General features: G+C 51.5%; 1 protein-coding gene across 1 annotated transcript in view; it reads right to left on the bottom strand.

Annotated features, from left to right (window-relative positions):
* LOC117069257 (slit homolog 1 protein-like) overlaps positions 1–21,602 on the bottom strand; it is a 130,289-nt gene that overhangs the window by 8,820 nt on the left and 99,867 nt on the right. The gene's annotated exons all lie outside the window — the stretch shown is intronic.

Below are 21,602 nucleotides of genomic sequence, written 5' to 3'. Positions count from 1 at the left end.
CATTCCCCCACGCGAAGTGCCTGCTTCCGCCTCTGGCTTCCACCACGAGAAAAAGTTCCCTGAGGCCTCCCCAGAAGTAGATGCCTTTGCTTCCTGCACAGCCTGCAGAACGTAAGCCAAGTCGATCTCTTTTCTTATAAATTACCCAGTCTCAGCACTTCTTTATAGCAATATGAGAATGGCCTAATGCCCACAGAAGTCAGCCCACCGGACCCACAGAGGCCAGTTCAGCCCCACACAGCATCGTGCAGGGCTGCAAAGGGGCACACAACAGAAGTGCTTCTGGAGGGGGATTGATGACCACTGTCTGGCTCCAGACTGGGAGGGACAGCACCCTGGGCCGTCTGTGGTGGGTGTGCCTGGGGCTTACGCTCTGTATCTTATGCTGAGCAAGCTGACTCAGTAAGGACAAAATTGGCTCCATGACCCAGCCAGCCAGTGGCCCACCCAGGTCTTTAACTCCAGGCAGGGCCTGACTCCAAACCCGGTGCTCTTGGGGACTGCAGGCAGCAGGGCACCTCCCAGAGCCTGGGCCACAGGGAGTCAGGAGAACGCAGTGGGGCTGGGATCACTGAGGACTTCACAACTCCCCATGAATGCCGTGATGTGAGGGAGGGGACGCTGTCAGGACTGCAAATCCTCAGCCTTGGTGACTTCCAGGCCAGCTTTGGGGCCCTTCCTCCACTCCCTGGCAGGACCGGGCCTCTGACACCTGTCCACCTGCCTCTCTTCCCTCTTAGCAGCCTCCCTGGCATCCACAGACGTGGGCAAACGCCCCTTTCCAGGTCAGCTTTTCCTACTCACAGCCACACTCCCCCAAGGCTGGCACTGCCCTGAGTACTTCCCAGGAGCATGGCGTGGATATGATCACCATCCCCATTATACAAAGGAGAAAAGGGAGGCTCAGAGAAGCTAAGCAACTTCTTCAAGGTAATCCAGCTGGTGGGTGGTGGCTCCAGAATTTGAACACAGGCATTCAGGTCCCAGAGCCCCAGCTTGTACAGCAGCCCTGGGGGTAGGAACTGCCATTGCGCCCATTTCACAGAGGAGGAAACTGAGCTCCAAGATGTGAAATAACTGACCTGGGTTGGACCCAGGCTCCCTGCCCCAGAGCCTTGCCCCGGACACACCAGCGTCCTGAAGGTGAACAACCAGAGGCGGACCGTCCTGATGTAGGCCCCAGTGCCGGGCAATTCCACAGCCCCACCTCCTCCTCCTGGGCCAGGCCTGTGGGTTTTGACAGTGCCCTTCCTTTCAGCTCCTCACCACACAGGGTCCGAGAACGCAGCCCACAGCCCCCTACCCCGCCGCACACTGCCCCTTGAACTGTCAAGGCCAGCGCTGCCCTGTCTGGGTTTCCCTGTTGAGAAACCTAGCGGTGTGCACAGAGCCCTGAGTCAGAAAGGTAGGGGGCAGCTGAGCTAGAGGGCACTGGACCGGCCGCTGCTGCATCCCAGCACCTGGGACAGTGCCTGGCCCACATCAGCCACTCCGCAAGCATTGAATGAATGAATGAATGGATGAATGAATGATGGAACTGAAGAGAGGCACGCTGTCCTGGAGGGAGCTCAGTCCCCAGCTACCTCCCCGTCTCTGGGCTGGGGACTTGCAGCTGGAGGGAGGAGCCTGGGGTTTGAGTCCTGGCCCTCCCCTTCCTGGCTGTGTATCTGCAAGGCACCCTTTCCCTCCCGAACCCAGTTTCCTCATGCACAAAATGGGAAAAATGAAAGCCTGGCAAAGCAATTGCCTGCCAGTCCCCACAGAGTGGGCACCAACATCTGTGCACTCCCTCCCTCAAACCCAGCCCCTCCTGTCCTGTCCCCCTACAGCCTTCAGAAAAGCAGCCAAGTAGCTGTGTCTGAAGGGGCCTTGGCACCATCAGCGTCCCTCATTCTTGCTCTCTCTCCTGGAAAGGAGATGATTCAAGCCTGCAGCATAGACACAGCTGTCCCTCCTCCAGAGCCATCCCACCTGCCATCCCTGAGGCATCTCCCCTTCCTGCAGGGGAAGCTTCCTCCTCCTGCGCTCGCCCGGCCCCACCTTCCCTTCCTGCTCTCCACATGGCATCTTTGGTCTCCGATCTTGGTTACTTGTGCCATATCTCCAGCTCCCCTGTGTAGTCTGTCAATATTCCTGGAGACATTCCCCAAATTCTACCCATTTAGAAGCTGCTCCCCAGAGGGTCCCCAGTGGCCTGCTCCCCACTGCCTGTCTTTATGCAGCAACTCCCCCAGCCCCATGTGTCTTGAGAGGCGCAGTTCAGTCTTTGCCTGACTAATCCTTGTTATCATCTCTTCCTTGCCTAAAGAGCTCCTTGGCTGCCACATCCTCTTCTTAGTGTCCCTGCTTCATACAAGAAATTGCTACCTTGGTGGTGCCTGCAGTAATGGCTTGATGGTTCTCCTGGTCTGTGGACTTGTGGGCTTGTTCTCTCCATCTTCCTAAGTGGGGTGCTGCCATTGAGCAGAGTGGGTTGGCAGGGAAATTACTGGATTTGGAGCAGGGCTGTGCAGGCGACACAGGAAACAACAGACTGCCCACACTGCAGTTCATGGTCACGTGAGTTCCTCAGTAACCAGGAGCCCAGGACAACATAGGAGCCCAACATGAAACCAAACCCGCCTTGATGGAGTGCCCGCAGGCACCAGTGACGGGGCTGGGCTTGCAGATGCAGAGCTAACCACACGTGCATGGTCTACCCTAGAGCACTCACGCCCAGAAGAGGGCACAGATGGGAAACCAGTGAGTGGACCTTCAATCCTTCACTCCAGAAATGTGTACTGAGAGTTGATGGTCTGCTGGAGACCCCCAAAGACTTGCTTTCATGGGGTGTACATGCCAGCTTTCAACAATGGCTGGAGGAGCAGTACAGCCAAAGAGATGGGAGAGTACAGAGAAGTGAGTGAGCAAGTCTGCCGGAGGGAGGAGAGGTGATCTCTGACCGGATCTTATGGAGTTGATGCATCCCAGACAGAAATGAAAAATGAGGAAAGGGTGTTCTAAGCAGTGGTAACAGCATGTACAGAAGCCCAGAGGCAGGAAGGAATGAAGCAGGCAGGCTGGGGGAATCTCATGCGGTTTGGTATGACTGTTGTGTGGAAGTGGGAGGTCGTGGTGGTTAAAAGGCATCCATAAATTCTTTGACATTCCTCCCTTCAAAAGACAGAGGCTCATTCTCCTCCTCTTGTATATGGGCAGGACTCAGTAACTCACTTCTGAAGAACCACATATGATGGAAGCGGTAATCAATAACCTCTGACACCAGATCATAAAAAACACTGTAGCTCCCTTCTTGTTCTCTGGGAAAACCCAGCCAGGTCGCAGGACACTCAAGCAGCTCTCTGGGGAGGCCCACATGGAGAGGAACCGAGGCCTCCTGCCAACAGCAGGCACAGCCTTGCCAGCCCTGTGAGCCAGCCATCACAGAAGAGCATTCTCCAGCCCCAGCTGAGCCTTCAGATGACGCAACCCCCCAACATTGTGATGCAATCTCATGACAAACCCCAAGCCAGAACCACCCAGCCACCTACAGAGACTGTGAGATGTTTATTGTTTGTTCTTGAAAGTCACAGTATTTTGAAGTCATTGGTTATGCAACAGTCGATGACTCATCCAGCGGTGCTTTGGAGCATGACCCTAAGGAAGGGAGGGGCGTGCTTAGGATCAAAGTTAATGAGCTGAAATCGTGTTAGAGACTTAGCTACATCATTTCTGCTTTTTTGGGGCCTCAGTTTCCTCATTTGTCCAATTCATAGGCTGGACCAGAAGATTGCTAAGCTCTTCACCAGTGCAGACCCACCCACATGCCTGCAAGACACATTGCTATGGTCTGAAAGATCGTTTCCTCCCAAAAAAGGCATAGGTTGAAACCTAATCCCCAATATGATGGTATTAGGAGGTGAGGACTTTGGGAGGTGATAGGTCATGCAAGCTCCATCCATATAACAGGATTAGTGCCCTTATGAAAGAGACCCCAGAGAGCTGCCTTGCCCCTTCCTCCATGTGAGGATACAGCTAGAAGGCACCGTCTATGAAGCAGGAAGCAGCCTTCACCACACACCAAATCTGCCAGTACGTTGATCTTGGACTTCCCACCTCTAGAACTGGAGAAATAAATTTCTGTTGTTTATAAGCTACTCAGTCTATGGCAGTTTGTTTTCGTTTTTTTAGAGACAAGGTCTTGCTGTCACCCAGGCCAGACTGCAGTAGCACAATCAGAGCTCACTGTCACCTTGAACTCCTGGGCTCAAGTGATCCTCCCCACCTCAGCCTTCTGAGTAGCTGGGACTACAGCTGCTCTACAGGTGGAGACAGGGTCTCACTTTGTTGCTCAGGCTGGTCTCAAACTCCTGGCCTCAAGTGATTCACCCAACTCAGCCTCCCAATATGATATTTGGTTATAGCAGCTGGAACAGACTAAGACACACATCAAGAGAGGTGGTTGCTTCTATAGGGGATTTGGGGTCCCAGAAAGGAGGTGAGGAGGGGGTCTCATACGCCTACTGAAAGAGGGGGTCTGGGGAGAAGACAAACACAGCCTCCCGCCTTCGCTGACCCACAGGGACTCAGGGAGATGAGAGCACTAGCATTACGAGCCAGATGGGGGCAGGGAGGAGTGGTGGCCTGAGGACGTCCACAGACTCAGGAAGGCAGGACCTCCAGTGGGACCCTTATCTCAGCCCAGCCGACCACTCACCCTTTGGCCAAGCCTGGGAAGGAACGCTGGGCCGGCACTCACATCCATTCATTATTCCATTTAATCCTCACCACAACCCTGCAAGGAAGGTTTTTTTATTCGTATTGATTTGCTTATCGATTTAGACCCAACCTTGTTCTAGAAAGGCTTTAAGATGGCTTATAGGGATTTTCAAAACAGCAAGCAAGAGAGCAAGAGTGACAAATGAGGCACAGAGAAGAGGAGGAATCAATGGTGGGTACTAAGAATGCATGCACCATGTGACCGCACGCCAGGCACGGCCGATCGGGGCTCTGAGCTTTATCACTGAGAGCCAACGTGAAAGGAGAGCCAGTCAGTTCACAGCACCCACGGGACACGTATAAGTCTAAAAGGATCAGCTTCTCAGGAGTACAGCTGGTTTGGCACTCAGATGAGGCAAGAATTTTCCCAGGGGTCTTTATTAAAAATGACAGTGTAGCCTAATCAATAACACCAGATCCTTATAATAAATGGGGTTTGAGTGTCTGTTTCTTATAATAGCATCAAAGTACGATTCAGCAAAAGCAGTGCTATAAGGACTCACACCAGGAACTAAGTAGGGAAGAGGGAGAAGGCAGAGGCAGACTCCAGGCAGGCCCAGTCTATGCAAAGACGCTGGGGCATGAGAGAGCCTGGTATGACTGGGGAGGAGCAGAGGCTCTGGGAAGGAAGTGTCAGCTGGGAGAAGCCTCATACAGGCCAGGGAGAGTGATGGGATAGACTGGAGAGGGCTGTGATCTGACCATCTTTTTAACTATTTTATTTATTTATTTAGAGACAGCATCTCACTCTGTCACTCAGGCTGGAATGCAGTCACTCAATCACAGCTCACTGCACTGTTGAAATCCTGGGCTCAGTGATCCTCCTCTGTCAGCTTCCTGAGTAGCTGGAACTACAGGCACATGCTACCATGCCTGGTTAAATTTTTAAAAATCTTTTTGTAGAGACAGGGTCTCACTATGTTGTCCAGGCTGGTCTCAAACTCCTGGGCTCAAGTGATCCTTCCACTTTAGCCTCCCAAGTAACTGGGACTACAGGCTCAGGCACCGCGCCAGGCTCTGACCATCTTTCAGGCTTTGCTGTGGGCACCAAAGCTTAAAGAGGAAAGACACAACCCCCAGGCAGGCAGGCGGCAGGTGAAGCCAAGGGCCAGTCAAGAGATGAGGGATGGCCCAAAGCTGAGTGTGGAACTGCCCCACCCTGGCCAGCCAGCCTACAGCCGGAAGCAGCTCACATTCTTTAAATGAAGATAAGAAAGTGAATTTGGGGCCCCAGGAGAGGCCAGAGGAAAACAGGTGAACCTTGGAAGCCTCAGGAAGATGCAGTCTGGTGGCAGCAAAGTGGGTGGTAGAAGGAGCCTGCACCTGCAGACAGAAAGACCAGGTTCAACTCCTGTTTCTGCTATTGACCAACTATGGACCTGGGGAAATTCTGCACCTGAGAGCTCCTATTTGTAAAATACCTATTTGTGCCCTATTTGTAAAATACCTACCATGTGGGACTTTGGAGAAGATTGTGTGAGTTTATGTACCTAAGCTTCTGAATCACAACCTCCGTTTAGCAACACTCAAGAAATGCTGGCTGTTGTCCCTGCCCTAAGCACAGCCTAAGCAACTCTAAGGCTCTGTTGTTTCAAGCTTTCCCACGAGGGGGCGCCAGAAGCCTTCCCTGGACCTGGATGCCTCAACCACGTCACAAACTGTAACAAAGATATTCGCTCTTTTTTTTTTTTTTTTTCGTTTTTGCTCCATTGACTTCCTACCTTGCCAATACTTGTCTCATCTTTCCCAAATCCCTTTGAAATAAAGTGTATCATGTCTTCTGCCCCTGGTCTGCGTGGAAACCCCCCAAAAGCACCATCTAAGCCTTTCCCCATCAGTTTTCCCAGAGCCCTGGGACACCTTCATCTCCCTCAGACCCAGTCATTCCTGCCTGTTCTCCTCCCATGTGGCCTTGTCACACGCTCTGAAGTGAGGAGATGCCCGGGATGTGTCTGGGCAGAATGAGACATCCCGAGAACGGCTGTCCTGGAAGGGGGCAGGATCCACGACTGGAAGGACAGCCAAGCCCAGGGCAGCAGGGGCCTGTCCCAGCCCTGGGAAGCAGAGCCAGACAGGGGTTCAGAAGGAGGGCAGGGGTAGGACAGTGACAAGGGCACCATGACAGATCCCCAGAGCCAGACTCGGGACAGAGCTGGGGAGATACAGGGCTGGAGCAGAAGCTGAGGGGTGGGACAAGGTCCCAGACTTCTGACAAGCACCTGGGGGATGCGGGGATGCTGGTTCAGGGAACACTCACTGAGAGGCCAGGGTGCAGAGGACAAAGCCCACAGCTGGGTGTCACAGGGGAGACTTGGCTCCACTCACTGAAACCAGCGGCCTCGGGCAAGTCATGTAACCTCTCTGGCCTCAGTTTTCTCATCTGCAACATGGGGATGGAAAGTGGCACTTATGTTGCAGGATCTGATGGGAGAGGCACCCCTGCCTACTCTCTCACCTCTGTTGATATTCCTCCAGTTTCCCAGACCTCTCCTGCCATCCCCAGGACCTGTGTACTTGCTGTGGCCTCTGCCTGGAATACTCTTCCCTCACCTTCACCCAGGAAATGCTGTTCCTCCTTCACACCTCAGTCTACAAACACCTCCCCTGAGGCTGCTCCATCCGCAACAGACTCCCAGCACCCCCACTTTTACTTTTCGGCACAACCCAGGCTTGTAGTAAAATACAGGTGCACTGACTGTGATGAAGTACTGACTCTGGTGAACGTCCATCTCCCTCTCCAGACCATAACCTCCTGGCAGACACTCTCTTTCACTTTCCCTTGTATCCTGGCACATTGCAGGGACTCAGTAATTTTTAGCTCAATGAACTAAAATGGATCCTTACATGAGTCCCCTGCTCTAATCCCTCTCCAATTTCCCGGTCAAAACAAGGAGTTAGGACTGGCCAAGGGAGAGGCAGGAGCTCAGGGTCAGACAGGCTGGCTCTGTACGGCGACAGACCACAGCTCCTCACCTTTGCTGCGGCTACTTGTACCTGCTCTGCCTAACCAGGCTGCAGACCCAATGAGATGTGGGCTCAGAAGGGGAAGGCAGGCAAGGGCAAGCACTTGTCATCGTTGTATCAACCACGCCTCTTCCCTTCACACATCCTTTGGGATATTAACAACCAAACACCCTCAAGTAATTCCAAGTTCACACCAGCTTGAGGCAAGGGCCCTGCAGGCAAAGCCTGAACCCCATCGCTAAGATCAAGTGCCCCAGGAGGCAAGCTCCATCAACAGCAGCTCCCACTGGGCCTGGAAGCATCCGGCAACACCAGTCGGCCACCCACCCCTGAAGAGAAGGGGGCTGCCAGGCCCACACCCTGACTTGGCACCATCCCCAGGCACCCCACTCTCGCTGCCCCTCCTCCTGCACACTCTGCCAATCCCCCCATCCTCTACCAAGGCTGGGGGAGGCAGGGGCTGGGGAAGCCAAGGTCAAGACCCCATGTTCTGGCTGCTAATCTGCCTTCACGCTCTAACCTGATTGGTCCCTGCTGGCAGACCAGCCTCTAAGGGGATTAGCAGTGGGGGCGGGGGTGGGAGTACACAGAGAGCCATTGGACACCCGCCAAGGCTGGACTGGGCTCTGGGTTCTTGCTGCCCACTCGGGTTCCATTGCAGGGCACAGGCCTTACTTTGTCTGCCTTTCATGCCACATGGAAGCTCCTCGGCCCCCTGTAGCCTGAGTGGTTACCTTGAACCAGGGCAGCCCAAGGGTTCCAGGGCACCTCATCTGGGGGTTTAGATCCTTGTCAGAAGATGGTTGGATTAAGGACTCAGACTCTGGTCTCATGCACATCTTCTAACCCCCAAGCCTCAGTCTTCTCGTGGTAAAATGGGAATAATTATCACATGGCTTAACCACAGCTGAGTGTGGGGCTCTCAGCCAGGACTGGCAGAGTTGGCTGCCATTGCCCACACTTTAATAATTGTCTTTTGGGCTCTGTAGGGAGGAGGAGGGAGGGTCAGGGCCTGGGAGTCAGGAGGCTGAGGCTCAAGGCCACCAACACACTCCATGACCTCCGGCAGGACCGCAGTTAGTTCCCAACATCTGCAACAATATTGACCTCCCAGGGATGCTGGGAGGATGGGATTACAGGCTGTGTCTGTCACACACTCAGTGTGCCCACTGATAGCTGGTGCCAGCACGGGGCAGCCTCACACAGCTGTTATCAATAAGTGGCTGCCCGGGACTCCGCTGCAGATAACTCAGCAAGTGAGTCCCTGGCACCCGGTGGATGGGCAGCAGCATCATCACCAGGAAGTTTGTTAGGAAAGCAGATATTCTGGGCCCCACCTCCTGAGCCTGAACCTGCATTTCAGCAGGATCCCTCAGTGTCTCAGGTACACACTGAAGTCTGAGAAGTGCTGCCTCCAGCAGAGGAAAGGTGTCAAATGTTTTCATGTCCCCAGCTGGAGCCAAAACAAATCGGATTATAACCTCTGTACTGGTTAGCATTTCAAAGCAAGGGTTGGAGGTGCCAACTCCTATTCTTTGGGCACTGAGGTGGGGAGACTTAGACACAGACACCCCTAGTGAGTGGAGAAAGGGAAGAGCAGCTACCAACCCCTCAGCTGCAGCTCACCAAGGCTGGCCTTCCTGAGGAACAGAGAAGGCACTCACAGGGCTGGGGGACAGGGACCAGCCACTCCATTTGTCCCACATGCCCTTCCTGCATTTCTGCCAATTTGCATGGAAGACGCCTGAGGGCACGGGTGAGGAGCAGGTGTGAAGCTCCCCCGTGAATCGGCTCCAGCACTCTCAGCAGAGGGAGACTTGGTATCTCCAGCATGGCCAGGAGGTCAGGAGTCCCAGCTCTGGCTCCCTCCTCAGGCCAGGGAATGGGAGACAGACTCTTAAGGGATGTCTGTGCTGTAGGTCCCCGCTGCAGGGTGGCCTGGTAGGAGGGAGGCTATCAATACCCCTGGGTGGGACGCTGGGATGCACATCCTGCTCGGAGATGCTCCTGGGATCTCGCTGGACAATCCTGCCTTGTCTCCGCCCATCCTTCACACCTCCCTTTAGATCCTATGCTTCCCACCTAGAAGGGGAATTAATTCTGCAAGTACCCCTCCCTGCCTGCTCTCTCTAGCCCATGAAACAACACTCAAGTGCCCCAGATCTACCCTGTGTAGATCCGCATGTGTGCATACTGCATGTGTGCACACCTATCTCCAGGTCAGGGACTAGATCTAATTCACCTTCAAGGTGGGTTCTGGTGCGCATTCGATGATAAGAACCTGAATCATGCTGCCTTGGGCCTCAACTCAGAGGCCAGGGCTTTGTCCACTCACAAACCTCAGGTGCTCCCAGAAGATGCAAGTAGAAAGCTTATCAGGCAGCTAATTCTCAGTGTGAATCTGTTTGTTTCATCTTCCCCAGAAGTTCAAGCTCAGGTAGGGGCCGGGGCCAGGGTGCAAAGGAGACCCAGCAGTGGTGTCAAAGAGACCACACTGGTGCAGTGAAGGGGGAGTGGGTCCTGCCCGCCACAAGCCCAGTTTCCTTTAGTCTTGTCCCTCACCTCTCCGTCTTGTGAAAATACGTGATGGAACCGGGGGCAGCGGCTCACACCTATAATTTCAGCACTTTGGCAGGCTGAGGTGGGAGGATGGCTTGAGGCCAGTTTGAGATAGGCATGGGCAACATAGTGAGACCCATTCTCTCTAAACAGTTAAGAAAATCAGCCAGGCATACTGACATAGTCCTAGCTACTCCGGAGGCTAAGGCAGGAGGATTGTTTGAGCACAAGAGTTCAAGGTTACAGTGAGCTATAATCATGACACTACACTCCAACTTGGGTGACAAAGTGAGACTCAATCTCTTAAAAAAAATCACACAGGACAGGATAGATCCTGGAGCTGCCTTAGCCACCTCCTCTGGGCCTGGCTGCAGTCCTTTGAATGGTACGTTCCCCTTCCTAATCCTGGGTGCTCTCCTGCCCCACTTCTCTGCAACCCTGACTGCCATGAGCCAGACCAGCTGGAGTAGATGGCAGGGTCATTAGATCAGCAAGCTTCCCCAAAGGCAGTCTCAGGGCGCAGTAGCTAGTCTGGGAGCGGAGCCCTGCAGCCTGGATTCAAAACGAAGCTCAGCATCAACTGGTGCCTCTTTGGGCCTCAGTTTCCTTTTCTGTAACATAAGTTTGTAAGAGGAGACTGGCACACAGTGGGTGACAATCAGTTTTATTGTCCATGAGGCTTCCAACTGCCGCTACTAAATCCTGAGTGGTACAGCTCTGTGACCCTGAAGAAATGACTGCTCCCTCTCCTTTACCACCTCTCCTACTCCTAAGAGAATGATAAGATTCATGGAATTAAAGCTCACGCATGCTCTCCGAGGTCTGGAGATTTTTTTTTTTTTTTTTTTTTAATTATTGAACTACAGTCTGGGCACAGTGGCTCATGCTTGTAATCCCAGCACTTTGGGAGGCCGAAACAAGAGGGTCACTGGAGCCTAGGAATTTGAGGCAACCTGAGCAACATAGCAAGACCTCATCGCCACAAAAATGTTTTTAAATAATTAGCCAGGCGCAGTAGCGTGCCTGGGGTCTCAGCTACTCAGGAGACTGAGTTGGGAGGATTGTTAAGCCAATGAGATAGAGGCTGCAGTGAGCTGTGATCACGCTACTTCACTCCAGTCTGGGAGACAGAGTGAGATCCCGTCTCAAAAACTTAAAAAATAAGTAAATAAAATAAAATGTGGAACAGCCAACATGGTCCTGGGAACTCCTGGTATCCAAGTTCCTGCAGGTAGTTTGGGGGCCTGACACTGTGGATGGTGGGGTCTAAGTTTTGCCCTTATTCATCCCACCCACATTTACTGAGCACCCAGCATGTGCCAGGTCCCATTAGCTGAAGAGGTGCCCCCCTTCCCTGCCCACTGCGAAGCCGCAAACCCTACTGTGGCAGCCACCTCCTTCTCCCTCCAGCACCACCAGAGTTAATGTTGCAGAAACCTCATTAGGCAGAGACATTAAGCAATCTTGAATGGCCGCACCATAAAAGCACCCAGGGTAACATTTCCTTGAACCGGGCTGTTTGCTATGCAGCTACTGAGCATGCGTTCCCACAATAGAGACATGAGGGGTACATCCCACAAGGCAGCCCCGCTTTGAAGCGAAAGTTCAGCCCTGCCAAGGAACAACAGCTCAGAGGCTGAGTCCCACTAAGCAGCAAGAGGCTCAGGGGCACGCAGGAGACACAACCAGCTTCATCCTTCCACTCTGCCAACAGCAAGTGGCAGGCATGAGTCCTCGCCACCAAGGCAAGGGCACAGCACCAGGCAATGAGGGTGAATGAAGCATGCAGAGGAATGCAGGCGCCTCTGCACACGAACACCAGGGCAAGGCCTCCACACTTACTCAACACCAGGTGCTGAGCGCGGAGACCTTGGAGGCCCCTGGTGACCTGCTAGTCCTGGGCGGGAGTGCACCAGGGAGTGTGAGAGGCAAGGCTCCTGTCCCAGGCACCTACAGGGAACAGTTAGGACCAGTGACTTCAGAGGGTCCCAGGCCAGACACACAATGGTAGGGGCAGGGGAGATGGTGCAGGAGGACAAAGAATTGATGTACAGAGAAAAGGACACGAGCTTTGGAGCCAGACAACGTTGGGCTTGACTCCAAGCCCTACCATTTCCTGCCTGTGTGACCTTGGGCAAGTTACTTAACCTCTCTGAGTCTGGTTACCCATGGGTAGAGAAGAGTTAATCATGTCTCCCTCTTGCTGAGTTGTGAAGATTAAATACCACATGTACCACTTACATAAAATTGAAAATAGGCAAAACTAATCTATGCTGTTGGAAGTCAGGACTGTAGTTGGTCGGGATGGGAGGTGCAGGGATTTGTGGCTGGAAGGAGGTACAGGAGGCTTCTAGGAACTCAAGATGTTTTACTTTTTGATCTGGTGTTGGTTACATGAGGTTCACTTTGTGAAAATGTGGTGAGCTGTACGCTCATTGGCACACTTTTCAGAATATATGTTATACTTCAATTAAAAGTTTTAAAAAGTAACATGGGAAGCACTGATTCCAGCACCTGGTGCTTTGTAGGCATTCAACAAATGCCAGTACCCTCCCTCTCCAGTCCCTGTTGGAGGAGACAAATGGGGAAAAAATCTGCCAAGTGACAAATACTCCAAGAAGCCAGGCTCACAATTTTAAACAGTGGGGAAATTCCCAGGCTGGGAGGAAACTGCACGGAGGACAGTGTGGCAGATACAATCCCCAGCCAACATTAAGGAGGGACTAGGGCCAGCTGCCAATAGACACGGAGGCAGAGATGGGAAAATGGGCACTGTGCAGATGTGAGTATCTGACTCTGCCAGGGGAAGATGCTGCATCTTCCAGAGTCTCCAATACAGCAATGCCAGTTCAGGTGCTGTGTCTCCCTGGAGAACAAGCACAGTGCCCTGCTCTGGGACAAGACTTCCAGGTCACAGGGTAGAACTGCAGGAGCAAGGATCTGGGAGAGGCAGGGCTGGAGTGTGGGAAATAGGCCCATGGGATAGCCTTCAGAGTAGGTCCAAATGCCTTCTCTGCCTTGTTGCAGGAAGCAATGAGGGTATGTTATAAAATAGAGAAAACAGAAATCAGAGAAGTAAAAAAAATAAAGACAGAAATAGGTAGAAATATCAAACAAAAGAGAGGTGCAGCCTTCAAAGTCCTTTGCATCTCCTACCCACGGGCCCTGGGCTTCTCACAGCCTAGGGGGCCTGCGGGGACTGGTATTCTACACGGTTTAGAGCACAGTGGCCTTTCCTGGGTCTAAAACCAAGCACAGAGGCCTCCTACAAGTCTCTATAAAGAGATGATCGTAGGAGCTCATTTCCTGCAAGGAGCTCCCTGCTACCCCCTGCCAAAAAATAGAGATGACTGTGGGAGAGAAAAGCAATACCCTCACTAGCATCCCCAGCGGGGGCCCAAAAACACTCAGCCTCACAAGTCACAGGTCAGCTAATTCTGCAAAGGATCAATTTGCTAAATTTCTTTGTTTCCTTTAATAGTTTGGTTTTAGTTGGGCAGTTTCCCATTTCCCTTCACAATAGCCTTTTAAGGACAGTCGGATTGCCCCACCCCAGCCTCTTCCTGTAGGAAGACTCCAAGCTCCACCATTCATCTGTAGGAAGAGGCTGGGGCGGGTTCACTACAGTTCAAACACCCTGAGCTGGGGCAGGGACAAACGGAGCAGTTCTTAAACTGCTGTAATACAGATAAAATGCAAACCAGTCGACTCACACCAAATAGTTAAAAAAAGCAAATCAATTTGACGAATTGGTCATTTGACAAATTGGCCATTCCATGAATTGACTTTTGGCAAATTGGCTTTTAGCAAAAATGACATTTAGCAAATTGGTCTGCTTCTGTCATGGCAATGCGTTTCACAGGACAATTACTCACACGCTCCCAGCCCAGACTCATGGCCTGGTACTCGATCTCAGAAGAAGTCGTTCTGCAGGGTCAGCGCCACCACCTGCTACATTGCTCTTTGCTGGACTGGCTCAAGCTAGGTGGGTTTTAGGGTATTTTGAAGAATGCACAGGCTATGCAGCAGGCAGGCCACCCTTCACACGCATCATTTTTCTCAGGAAAACACATCCAGACTCTGAGGGGCAGACTCTTTGGGTTCTGTCGGTTGAGGACAAGGGGTGGCCCTGGACCAGGGGTGGGGCTGGGAAAGGCAGGATTAAATGTGGTTTGAAAAGAGAGAACCAAGGAGAGGAGTGACAGGGCTGGGTAAGCATAACCCAGGCCGCGCTGGGGGAAGGGGCTCTGTTCAGGGAAGTGACCAGGGCAGAGGCGCTGTGAATCCGAGCTTCTTCAGGGAGAAGCTGGGAGTCCCACCAACGTGGCAGGACAGCTAATGTCAAGACTGACATCTGACTTGAAGTCATGTCAGGAGCAGCCCACCAAGTAGGCCAGCAGAGCACCACTGAGTCCTTGGGGCATTTCTATTCCCTCTTCCTCAGGGGAAATGGAGTCGATTTCTCTACCAAAAAAACCATGCCCCATTCTTCCACACCTCAGTCTTCTACAGGGCTGTCACACCCTGTCAGTCTTGGCCTCAAGAGTTTCTCAGAAGAAAGAAGGGGCCTGAGGGATCGGAATAGCAAGAGTTCAGCTTCCCCGGGACATCTGCAGCCCCTGAGGCCCCCTTCCACAAGCACAGACAGGGATGCTCAAAGGGAATAAGACCCTAACGACTTTCCAGGCAGGCAGAAACACAGAGCCCTGACTGTTACAGGAGCAAGGAAGGTTTCCAGTTGGCTAAGGGTGATCTGCAGGTGGCCACAACAAAAGCCTAGAGTTACGAGGAGCCACAAGGAGTCGCTGTCTGGGGAGCTGTCCGTGGTACTGAATCCATCTGGCGGCTCCTCCTCTGCTTAAGGCTAAAGACTCACCTTGGATCCCAGCCACCTTCAACCTGGCTCATCTAGCCCACACATCAAACTTTGTCTACTCAGCTCTTCTTTCTCCAAAGCCTACAGAGAGACTGGTCCATAACACACACCCAGAAAGACAGGATACCTCCTCTATGAGTCTCAAGGGACCCACCCTTAGACTCCTAGGAGAGGCATGTGCTGAGGGCAATGCACATCACTGAGCTATTTCTATATGGGGTGAAGCTGAATCCTTCCCCAGTTCCCACTTCTCCAGAAGTCAGACCTCCCTGCTGCCTGCCTGGACACAGATGCAAGCACAAAGAGGTGCTGAGAGGGCATCTGGACACAATCCAAACCCTTGCACAAAAACTGTTCACTTTACTCCTAAGACATGAATGGTTGTGACTGGCTCCTGTGTAACACACAATTGTTATTAGTGGTGGTGGTGATGACAGTGGTAGTGGCAACATTTACTGTGCATTTACTATGTGCCTGGTACTGTGCTAGGTATTTTATATGTTTTATATATGTTATCTCATTTAATTATTTTATTTTAATTAATTAGTTTATTTATTTATTTTAAGATGGAGTCAAGCTCTGCCGCCCAGCTTGGAGTGCAGTGGCGCGATCTCGGCTCACTGCAAGCTCCACCTCCTGGGTTCACACCATTCTCCTGCCTCAGCCTCCCAAGTAGCTAGGACTACAGGCGCCACAACGCCCGGCTAATTTTTTGTATTTTTTAATAGAGATGAGGTTTCACCGTGTTAGCTAGGATGGTCTCGATTCCTGACCTTGTGATCCACCTGCCTCAGCCTCCCAAAGTGCTAGGATTACAGGCTTAAGCCATCGCGCCCGGCCTCATTTAATTCTTAAAACAACCTCATGAGACACATGCTCTCACCACTCTGGTGTGGGATGTTAATAGTCAGAGAGAATGTGTGTGGGAGGGGGCAGGGAGTAAATGAGAACTCTCTGGGCTTTCTGCTCAATTTTGCTGTGAACGTGAAACTGCTCTAAAAAAGAAAGTCTACTGTTTGTTTGTTTGTTTGTTTATAGAGACAGGGTCTTACTCTGTCACTCACACTGGAGTCCAGTGGCATAATCGTAGCTCACTGCAGCCTGGACTCAGGCAATCCTGGGCTCAAACAATTCTCTGCCTCAGACTGCAGAGTGGCTAGAACTCTGGGCACACCCCCATCATGCTCAGTTAATTATTGTTATTTTTTTGTAGCAAAGGGGTCTCACTATGTTGCCCAGGCTGGTCTTGAACTCCTGGCCTCAAGCGATGCTCCCACCTCAGCCTCCCAAAGTGCTGGGATTACAGGCATGAGATACTGCACCTGGCCAAAGTCTATTTTATTAAAAGTACTCTGATCATGCCTATTTTCCAGATAATGGAACTGAGGCATAGTAACTTTCCCAAGCTGCCTGACTGCAGAACCCACAAGCTAACCCACTATGCTACACTGGCACAGCACATGAGAATCTTCAAACTGATGGGCAGGTGTGTGGCGAGGCTTCTGGAAGCATACGTATGTCGGCAGTGACACTTGATGGATGAACTTGGAGGGAGGAGGTGAAAGCTTAGAAAGCAGAGTTCGATAGTGAACATTCATAATGTTGACATTGAGTCATCAAGGAAAGGTGAAATTATGTTCAGGGCCCTCTGTTTTAGAACTTAGATGCTTGTACAATAAATTCTAGACATATTCTCATCAAAAATGGCATACGATTCACATGTTTTCCCTGAGCAGCCGTGCTGCAGGGAATGTGGAATGTCAGCTCCTGTCTGCCATGAGCATTGCCTGGGGACTTCTCCTTGCCTCCCAGGATTCCTGTAAGTGTCTCAGGAACTGTCACTCCTTCCAAACCCCTGCAGGTTTGAAAGGCAAAGAGGCAGGCATTGGAATCTTGTGGTGAGAGGCTTCGATCAGAAGTCCCTACAGACACGCAGCTGCATTTGAGACTGCATCCTCAAGGCCTCCGAGAGTGAAGACTGTGGTGGGAGCAGCTTGGAGGGAGGATCCGAGCCCATCAGCCCCTGACTTCTCACAGTCTTTGGCACACCTCTGGGCCACCACCCAGGAGCCCTCAGCAGGAGTGACACCAGGGCTCCTGGCCCCCATCTTCACCTAGTTGTGGAAATGATGGCCAGCTCTGCAAAACCTGAACACACAGGGCACCTACACCTCCTGGTGTGGTGGCTGCAGCCAAATTCTGGGGAGACAGGAAGAAGATGGGTGGCTCTGACCACCACTGTGAATACCAGAAACTGTTCAGGGCTCAGGAACCTTCACCTTAGCATCCAATTTGGCCCAACTCCTGATTCTCTAGAAGGGGTGGACATTTTCTCCAACTTCTAGAGAATAGCTCCCGCAGCCAAGCCCTCTCCCAGGAAAGGGTTGGTGCTGCCAGGCACCCTGCTGCCTGCCTCATTCTCTCCATTCCTAGACCAGGGGTCCCCACCTGGGCTGTAGAGCCTCAAAGGCCACACAGCTGTTGCAATATCTGGGTATCCTCATGCACCCCTAGCACTGTGTGTGGAGTGAATGAGGGTTAAACACCATGGGCCTTAAACACTCTGGGAGCCTTATTTTCCATATCTGTAAAACGGGAGAAAGTAAGAGTCATGGCTGGTGGTTTAAGGCCCAATAAACGGGAGCTCTTGCTACTCCTCTTCTCTCCTCTCCACTCCTCTCCTCTCCTCTCCTCTCTCTCCTCTCTCCTCTCCTCTCCTCTTCTCTCCTCCCCTCTCCTCCCCTCCCCTCCCCTCCCCTCCCCTCTCCTTTCCTTTATGAGACAGAGTCTTGCTCTGTCACCCAGGCTGGAGTGCAATGGCTCGATCTCAACTCACTGCAATCTCCACCTCCTGAGTTCAAGCAATTCTTATGCCTCAGCCTCCCGAGTAGCTGGGATTGCAGGTGAGTGCCACCATGCCCGGCTAATGTTTTGTGTTTTTAGTAGAGACAAGGTTTTGCTATGTTGGCCATACTGGTCTCAAACTCTTGGCCTCAAGTGATCTGCCTGCCTCGGCCTTCCAAAGTGCTGGGATTACAGGCGTGAGCCACTGCACCCGGCCACTGTTACTTTTCTTATATCTCCCATGTGGGTGCAGATACCCTTGTGGACAAGTAAGATAGAGATTCAAAGGCACTGCTGGACTCCTAAGGTCTTCTTTAAAAACATGATGTATTTCCTCATCACTTCCTAACTACCCTACCCATGCTTTTTCTTCTTAGCATGTACCTTTTTTTTTTTTTTTTTTTTTTTTTGAGATGGAGTCTTGCTCTGTCACCCAGGCTGGAGGGCAGTGGCGCGAACTCAGCTGCAACCTCCGCCTCCCAGGTTCAAGTGATTCTCCTGCCTTAGCCTCCTGAGTAGCTGGGATTACAGGTGCATGCCACCATGCCCAGCCAATTTTTGTATTTTTAGTAGAGACAGGATTTCACCATGTTGGTCAGGCTGGTCTCGAACTCCTGACCTCATCATCTGCCTGCCTTAGCCTCCCAAAGTGCTGGGATTACAGGCGTGAGCCACCATGCCCAGCCAGCACTTACCATAGTTTTAATCAATCAGTTATTTATGAAATTATGTAATTAATATCTATCTCCTTCATTTAATTCTGTGTTCCAGAAGGGCAAGGGCCATGGATGTTTACTTTACGCCTAGCAAAGAGGTGGGATGTAATCAACATTTGATGATTATCTTTGAGTACTCAAAAAGGTCCAAACTAGCCCTTGGGAGGGGTCTGTGATGTTTTGACTTAACAGACGGTCCTCCACCACTCTTAGAGTGGCCAAAAGCCAGAGCACTGACAACGCCAGTGGCAAGAATGTGGGGCAACAGGAACTTCTGTCCCTTGCTGGTGAGGATACGAAATGGTACAGCCACTTCAGAAGATGGTTTGGCAGTTCCCCACATCACTAAACATACTCTCGCCATATGATCCAGTGATCATGCTCCTTAGGGTTACCCAAAGGAGTTACAACTTATGTTCACACAAAAAATCTGTACATGGGTGTTTATGGCAGCTTTATTCCTAACTGCTAAAACCTGGAAGCAGCCAAAATGGCCTTTAGTAGGTGAATGGATGAGTAAGTTGTGGGCCATCCAGACAATGGAATATTATTCAGTAATAAAAAGAAATGAGCTGGCCAGGCGAGGTGGCTCATGCCTGTAATCCCAGCCCTTTGGGGGGCTGAGGCGGGTGGACCACCTGAGGTCAGGGCTTTGAGACCAGCCTGGCCAACATGGTGAAACCTGTCTCTACTGAAAAAAAAAAAAAATTAGCCGGGCATGGTGGTGCATGCCTGTAGTCCCAGCTACTTGGGATGTTGAGGCAGGAGAATCGCTTGAACCCCGGAGGCAGAGGTTGCTGTGAGCTAAGATCATGCCACTGCACTCCAGCCTGGATGACAGAGTGGGATTCCATCTCCAAAAAAAAAAAGAAAAAAAAAGAAAGAAAAGAAATGAACTATCAAGTCAAACTGAAAAGCATATGTGTAAGTGAAAGAAGCCAGAATGAAAGGTTCTAACTGTATGACATTCTGGAAAAAGGCAAAATTATGGAGACAGTAAAAAAAAAAAAAAATCAGTGGATGCCAGCAGGTGGTGTGAGAGACGGATGAATACGCAGAGCATGGAGGACTTTTAGGGCGAGGGAACCACTCTGCGTGATACTACAACAGTGGATCCATGTCATTAGACATTTGTCCAAACCCATAGAGTCTGCAATACCAAGAGTGAACCCTACTGTAAACTACACACTCTAGGTGATAATGATGTGTCAACATAGATGTATTGATTATGACAAATGTACTGCTCTGGTGGGGAGTTTGATAACAGGGGAGGCTGTGCTTGTGAGGGAATGGGGTGGGGGTAAATTGGGAATCTCTGTGGATTCTGCCCAATTTTGCTGTGAACCTAAAACTGCTCTAAAAAAATAAGGTACGTCAAAACAAACAAACAAACAAAAAACAAGTACCAGTCCCCTTGAAGACTGACTGGACTGGATAAGTGTATGACGCCCTCTGCCACCACCACCCCCCAACCCAGCCTCATACACAGCTGTCGTTCCTCCAGGGAGCTTGTTCTCCAGCAGATGACAAAGGTCCCTGAACCAGGCCCAGCCTGCCTTTGTGACAGTGTTGGGCAGAAGGGCCACAGCCCCAGAAGGAAATTCTGACCGTCCCCTCCAGTCCCCTCTCACCATCCTCCTGCTTGCCTCCCTGTTCCCCCAAACAAACACTTTTCCCCATGGTCACCAGGGCCCTCCCCATCTTCATCCCTGCATTTGTCACATTGCATATCTGCAAGTCTCAAGCCTCCTGATAATAATGATGGCAGCACAGCTGTGGAGAAGGATGCACCTGCCCTCTGCCAGCCTCCTGGAGGAAGGCACGCTAATGTGAGTGAAAAATGCTCCCCTGGGCCATTCCTACAAGCCGGCACAGCCACGCCCTGATCCAATAGTTTGCACACAAAGGCTTGCCTCAAAGCACGGCTCTCTGCCTGAGCCTCCTGATCATGCTCTCGGCTCCTGCCCGGAGCATCTAGGAGCAGATCTGATTCCAGCCTGGGGAGCCCGAGGTCTCCACTCTAAGCTTGATCTCCAACTCAGATTTACCAGAGCTGTGCGCTGGGGAGATGGAGTCTTGATCAGCCCAGACAATATTTCCCATTTTCATCTTTCTTCGTTTGAGAACACAGCCAGGTTGGAGAACAAGCCAGGTAAACTAAAGCCTTGCCACCCAAAGTTTGGTAAGAAGATGGCTGTACCAGCAGTGACAGAAATGCAGCCCCCGAGACCTGCTGCATCGGAATCTGCCTTTAATAAGGCGATTTGTGGGTGCATTCAAGTGGCACAGCACTGGATAGAGAGTGGTTCTCAAACTCAGCTGCACACTGGAACTATCCGGGAAACTTAAAAAAAAATACTGATGCCTGGACCCACCCCAGAGATTCTGATTTTATTGATCAGGGAGGGAGCCTGGGCTTTGGGATTTTTCAAAGCTCCCAGGGGATTCCAAAATGTAGCCAGGATTGAGAGCCCTCATTCTACACATACGATCTCTAACACTATCTTCTCTGTCCCTCAAACTCCTCATTGTGTCCTTCCCCTCCCAGTGCCCCTCTTATGGTGCCACCTCTTTCTCCAACCCCTTCTCACAGTATTTCTAATGCCCCAGGATGACTGACGCTAACTAGGTGTTAAGGATGTTGGGCCTGGAAGAGTCGTTCATACTAGGTGGTGAATGATCAACAGCCCTAATATCCAAGTGGTATGTCAGGGGGAGTCCTGGCTTAGGCTAGTCCATCATTGGTGACATCTGACCAGTCTGGGAATGTAAATGAAATGCTTTGGGCACTTTGCTGGTCGCCCTGGATTAGCTTTTTTTATACAGCTAACCGTACTAAACAGGAAAGAGTTATGCATAGCATGGGTGAAAGTTTGCTACTAAAT

Source organism: Trachypithecus francoisi, unplaced genomic scaffold, assembly GCF_009764315.1.
Source record: "Trachypithecus francoisi isolate TF-2019V2 unplaced genomic scaffold, Tfra_2.0 Contig01579, whole genome shotgun sequence".
In the NCBI taxonomy this organism is placed as follows: domain Eukaryota; kingdom Metazoa; phylum Chordata; class Mammalia; order Primates; family Cercopithecidae; genus Trachypithecus; species Trachypithecus francoisi.
This window is presented reverse-complemented; position numbering and strand designations above follow the sequence as displayed.